We start from the raw sequence: 5873 nt of genomic DNA on the forward strand, positions 1-5873 counted from the left end.
TGGCCATATGCCAATCAATGATCAATTACTACTTAATGACTAATTAGGTAAGTAATTTGTAGTTAATGACTAAATATTGATATTAGGTAATGGCTAAATAAAAATTGTTGAGAGTAGGTAATGAGGAATTAATGATTAATGATTACTTAATTAGTCATTAACTAATCCCATCAATTGGTATTTAGTTAGGTAAATAATACCATAAGGCTTTCGCCTTTTGCTACTTTAGTTCTAAAGTCCCTCGTAATTTTGCGGCGTAATGGCAGTCGTCCTCGCCAGTGGTGTAGCCAGAAATTTTTCGGCGGAGGTTATACACCACCCGTAAAAGAAAAAGAGCAAAAAAAGAACCCGAAAGGAAGGTGGGATACAGCGCTCAGAATGTTTTTTTTTCTGGGGTGGGGGGGGGGGGGAGGGTTCTGTTTAGAAACCGGAACATCCCCCAGGCTGCGCCTTGGTCCTCGCCATGACCTGTAGTCACGAACGCAATGATAGCAGGCCTCGCACGACAACCCTCTCCTGTTCTCGCGACTTGGTTCCATTTTTTAAATAAAAATATGGGACACCCGAATCGATTACCCGTCAGCACTTTAGAGCCGACTGATATGCACGTCTTTACACGATTTGAGGGCCTATCAGCCCACGCACAAGCTGTAGCCCAGAATTTCGCATTTCAGATTAATGCTTCCACCATCGTGACTGCTCAAAGACTTTTCCGTTGGCACTCATCGAGTATCTGCAGATTAGCAGGCGCCACATGCTCCCGCTTTTCGTTTCGTCACAAACCAAGCAGTAAATTGGGCATCGCAAACTGTCACCTCATCGCCTGTACAGATCATGGGCTCTCATCTTTGTCTTTTAAACCAGAGCACAGCTCTGGCTCTCGCATTTCCCCTTTCATTGCAATTTTAAATCTACTGACGTCACCAAGTCAGTGGCGTCGCCGTCTTCCCATCGTTGCCATCTGTCTTTAATTTCGAGAACAGTCCTGGCTACCACCCATACATTCCGTTATATCTACGACATAGAAATCACTGGGTTCACGGACACACTGACCTGCACGGCTTGTGTACAGGGTCGTTCATTTCTAGCTATAACACGGTCTCTGCTTTCAAAGCGCCATTGCTCCCTACCTGGACAGGCAATGAAGCTTAGTTACAGGCCGTGCAAAGCGCCACCTCTTGGTCCCTATGTGGTTTTATCGCTTTGCTTCGATATGCGCCTGTGGCGGCGGACGCACTGTTTCTTTGAAAGCAACGAGCGTGTTAAAGCTAGAAGTAGATGATCTGCACGTCTTAAGCCTCAGCTTTTTCACCGAAATCTCACGTTCACCGTTCGTCTCATGTTTCACCGTTTATAACAGAGCAGAGCCCTTGCAAGCAAACTTTGCTTAGACTAAACTTCAAAATGGCTGACGCTTCATGACTGTATTCGATTTGTCGCCTCTGAGAGCTGACCTTACTAGCATTGTGCGCTGATTCCTGTGTCACCGCCATCTTTCGCGAACAGCGCAAGCAGTCCGTGGTCATCCAGTCGCCCCCGAAAGAGGCACGTCACGTCCCGGCAGCCGGTGGTCGCCGGGCCTCCACGGCACGGCGACGTAGCTCTGTGGGCGGCATTGGTGGACGGCGGCGGTCCTCGGTCGGCATGGCTAGGCGGCGGTCTTCGGTCGGCATGGCTAGGCGGCGGTCTTCTGTCGGCATGGCTAGGCGGCGGTCTTCTGTCGGCATGGCTAGGCGGCGGTCTTCGGTCGGCATGGCTAGGCGGCGGTCTTCGGTCGGCATGCGGCGCCCGTCTGGCGTCGTCATGATGGGTGAAGACGAAGACTTGTGGGTGTACACGACTTGTCACGGCGTCATAATGGCCGTCATGATTGTGATTGCGAGCGCCGCGAAAATCTGCAAGCGCTTCTAATCCGCTATTCACAATGTACTTCCGACTGCACGGTAGAACGTTCCCCGACCGTCACGAGAAGCATAATATAGAACAATTTGATCTTATCAACTGCGAGAATTACCGAATATTGTGATCTGGCGGTCTGACAGGGCGCCAAAGTTTAGACGTTAACGGATTCGGCCGGAGCACCCATGGTCATAACGTAATGTGCGTTTAAGTTACTAACTCTGCGATTGGTGATAAACGTACAACCGCGTGCAACAAAATTAGTGAAACAGCTATGCAGCAGACAGAGTCAATACGTACAAGTATCCGCGAGATAAAAAAGATAGTCACGACAAGTGGTGACACCTTTTGTTGGCCACTTTCAGAGTTAGGCATTATCTGAAAACATCTGCAAGCTGATCATTAGGACTAGTCACATCATGAAGCTACGTTTCCCAATGGTCATAGTCAAATAACTTTGACATAATACGAACTCCTTTCCGACCTGAGAATCGCCATACTGCCAGGACTGCGGTGAGCACCTGGCTCTATACTTTTTCAACAGTGTTTGGGTCACGCGCACGCAGCATTGAGGCAAACAACATGACCGAGATACGGTTGGGAAGGTCTAAATCTGGACGATATATATGCCGAAATTCAGAGTGGTCGGGACAACGTCCGGCCATGAAGAGGCCAGGATGAACTTCAGTAGGTTTCCAGCGCTTGTCGTTCCCGATCATCGCGAAGCTTTTGATGGGTTTTTGCTAAAAGGGCACCCATTCCGCCTTATGCTACTTTGGCACCTTATAGTACCAATCTGGAATCTGTAGCACTTAAAAATCTCATTTTGAGTTCTTAGAAGCATTCAGAGATTTACTGTAAGCATACAAATAATGGTTTCGGTTTTTACGCAAGTGACCTTCAAAAAATGACTTCGGCTGCGATTTTGCTGCTGTAAACGTATGTACTGCTGGCTCGAATTCGCCTCGAACAAGCACCACAAGAATAAAATGTCTGAGCCAATGTCAACAATAACTTGACATGCATCAATATGCTGAGAAGGCCTGTTTATTGTGCTTGATGACTGAGTTGCGGCGACTGTTCTGTGGGCCACCTGTTCTCATTACATCGCTTTCCGTTCTCAGTTACTTGCTATATGAACGTAAAATATTTTAGATCTTCTTAAGAGATCCGCGTATTTGTACGAACTTAAACAACGAATTCTAATATGACAATCTCGCATTTGTACTACAGATATTTAACCCTTAGCTCACTTTACATTGTATGCCCTGTATATAATCCTCCTTAGACCTGGAGAGTGAACGCCGATTTGTTTCAAGCTCTCAGGATACGTTTTTAGAAATTTCCATTGTAGTGAAAATTACAAAATTTACAAAGCAAAAAACAAAAACGAGACACTTTTCCCACGCTCAAATATGCACTCATGCTTCTTTGTTGCATTGTTACGAGTGCTCATAGGAGCCTAAACGTTCTCCACCCTCTAAAGTACACGCGAATCGACTTTCTCCGAACGTTTTGATAGTCTCTAAAGATACTAGAAATTGTGCGTTTTTTTCGGGCTCAAAAGATAGCAGCGAAGGTTTGAAATGTAGCAAGATATTTTTACTGCTCTATATATGCAGGTTGGAGGATGACCCGTACTCATCCTTCTACGTCGTCCTGAGTGTGGTGTTGGCACTTGGAAACACGGTACTGGCGGCAGCATTGATCTACTTCCTCATGTTCGCCCAGAGTGAGTGCTTATATACGCACGAGCAATGCGATCTCCTCCCTTCAAGTGTGCAGCAATGTTTCCTATTTAGCGAATGTGAAAGCCTCCAAGTGGGAGACACGAAAATTAAGCATTCAGGGTACGTTTTCAGGGGGAAAGGTACTGTATGTCCGGTTTAACGTTCGGTAGCTGTAGTGGAGCTGATTTGAGGGCTTTTTAGAGCAGGGCTGTGGGCGAATTATCACCACAACCCGCATGGCACGTTACACAAGAATAACGGACTGCAGGGTGAGTTGGTGCATTGTTAGAGAACCGCGGCCCAACGAAGACAGCGGACAAGAAAGACTGCAATGTGCACTAGTAACCGTTTATTCTGAACCACTAACAGGCGGGTAAACAAGCGCTACACTCAAGTGCATGGGGTACATCATCCAATCGCTCCGAGCCCAGTCACAAGCATAATAAAATTCGAAGTACAAAATGAAAACAGCTCTAATCTTCTAAGCGTCCTTGCTTAAATGATCTTTATCGCTTATAATCTGAGATAGACAGAAACTCCAACATTCTGGCGTTCCTTTTGGCTTTTATTGCCCAAGACCTCTATTGCTGCATTAACAAAAATAAATGTTGCAAAGTATCTAAAGTTCACAATAAAAGAAGTGTCAGGCAGTTGAAGCAAAAAGTCCAAGTACTAAAGAATAACAAAATGTAAACTCAACGAGAACGAAACGAGAAGCAAAAATAACTTACACAGATAATACAAAAAGGTTTGACATTGGTTGGTTTTCGTACGGCACACACCCATATAAAATCATAGTAGAGTTTAGTGTTATAGAGAAAAAACATAGGCAAAATGCTCCAATCTCTTCTAGAAAAGAGACAACAGTATTTTAAACGTTGGTGTTCTGCATCTGCTCCGTTACTCATTCTGAAAATAAATAAAAACACAGCAGTGAAAAACTTCTGGCAGCGGTGGGATTCGAACCCACGCCCCCGAAGAGACTGGTGCCTTAAACCAGCGCCTTAGACCGCTCGGCCACGCTACCGATGGCGGAAGCCATACAGACACCATCTCTCGTACTTCACCTCAGTGACGTATTAGGGCAGGGAATTCGCAATCCTACATGAAAGAAGCATATAGTGAAACAAACTTCCAGAAGTAGTCATCGGCACCAGCATTGGAGGCGAAATTTAGTTTGCAGTCCCGTTAACCACACAAATCAGCCCAATCTGCAGTGCACACAGCAAAGAAAAAAAAAGCTCTGGCAGCGGTGGGATTCGAACCCACGCCCCCGAAGAGACTGGTGCCTTAAACCAGCGCCTTAGACCGCTCGGCCACGCTACCGCTGAACGCAATTGGAACGGTCGCCAATTGTCGCGTAGCGCTTCGCTAGCCACGTGCCAAACGCGACGCGACCTCATTTAGAGCAGCGATGGCACCGCCCTCTCTCGAGAGACAAAGGCCGAGTCTGGCGGCGTGCCAGCCGGTTGGCGAGTCGTGACGGCTGTGTGGAGACACGTGTTCAGCGCCGTTTATCGCCAGAGATTTACGGCAAAGGAGTGCATGTTGCAACGGCGCTCGCAAAAAGGGCTGCCATCATCGCTCCAGCAGCAGTTACAGCGAAATACTTGCCACCGATTAGTGGGCGTTCATACTAGTTCATACTCGGGAAGCTTCCATGCGAAAGGTCGGAAACGTGGCCTAGAAAGCATTGTTACATTGCCTAGAAGTCGGGTTAGTAGTTGAAAGGATATGGGAGAGGCCCTTGTCTTGTAGCGAGCGCATTAAGCATTACGTGAAAGCCGGGGAGAAAAGAGGAGAGATTGTATTTTTTTTTGTTTATGAAATGAATGGACACACCATAAACTTCGGTTGCTTGTTTCGTTGTGAAAACGTTGCTGAGAATTTATCGCCGCGTAGTATGGGCCTAAGGCGGCTAAACATTTTACGACGTAATTTGTCCTCTTATCTCTGCTGCACCCGCTGTGATTCTGACGATGGAGGAAATTTGGCTCTAGCGTTGCAGCGAATTAAAACGCGAAAGTAACAATTTTATCGAAGGCATTTGCTTCATGTGTCATGTGCCTTATACTGACCTTGGACCTATACACACACGCTGGTCAGAGAACATTGGCCTCATAGCCGGCAAGAGCTGGGCCGAGGAGGTTGTTAAATATTATAGCAGCTTGCGCCTTTATATATTTATTAACGAAACTCATCACTGATTTATATTCCTGCTCTTCCTTCGTTGGCAGTGTAAAC

The 5873-nt window shown here is 46.5% G+C and overlaps 2 non-coding genes across 2 annotated transcripts; both read right to left on the minus strand.

The window, feature by feature from the left end:
- Positions 1–4574: 4574 nt before the first annotated feature.
- Positions 4575–4656, minus strand: TRNAL-AAG (transfer RNA leucine (anticodon AAG)). The gene has a single exon. It is a non-coding gene; the product is annotated as a tRNA-Leu (tRNA).
- A 217-nt stretch (positions 4657–4873) lies between these two features.
- TRNAL-AAG (transfer RNA leucine (anticodon AAG)) lies at positions 4874–4955 on the minus strand. Its single transcript has one exon. It is a non-coding gene; the product is annotated as a tRNA-Leu (tRNA).
- Between the last annotated feature and the right edge of the window lie 918 nt (positions 4956–5873).

The sequence above is a fragment of the Amblyomma maculatum genome, chromosome 3, assembly GCF_055883805.1.
Source record: "Amblyomma maculatum isolate TAMU_Amacu chromosome 3, ASM5588380v1, whole genome shotgun sequence".
NCBI classification, from domain to species: Eukaryota; Metazoa; Arthropoda; class Arachnida; order Ixodida; family Ixodidae; genus Amblyomma; species Amblyomma maculatum.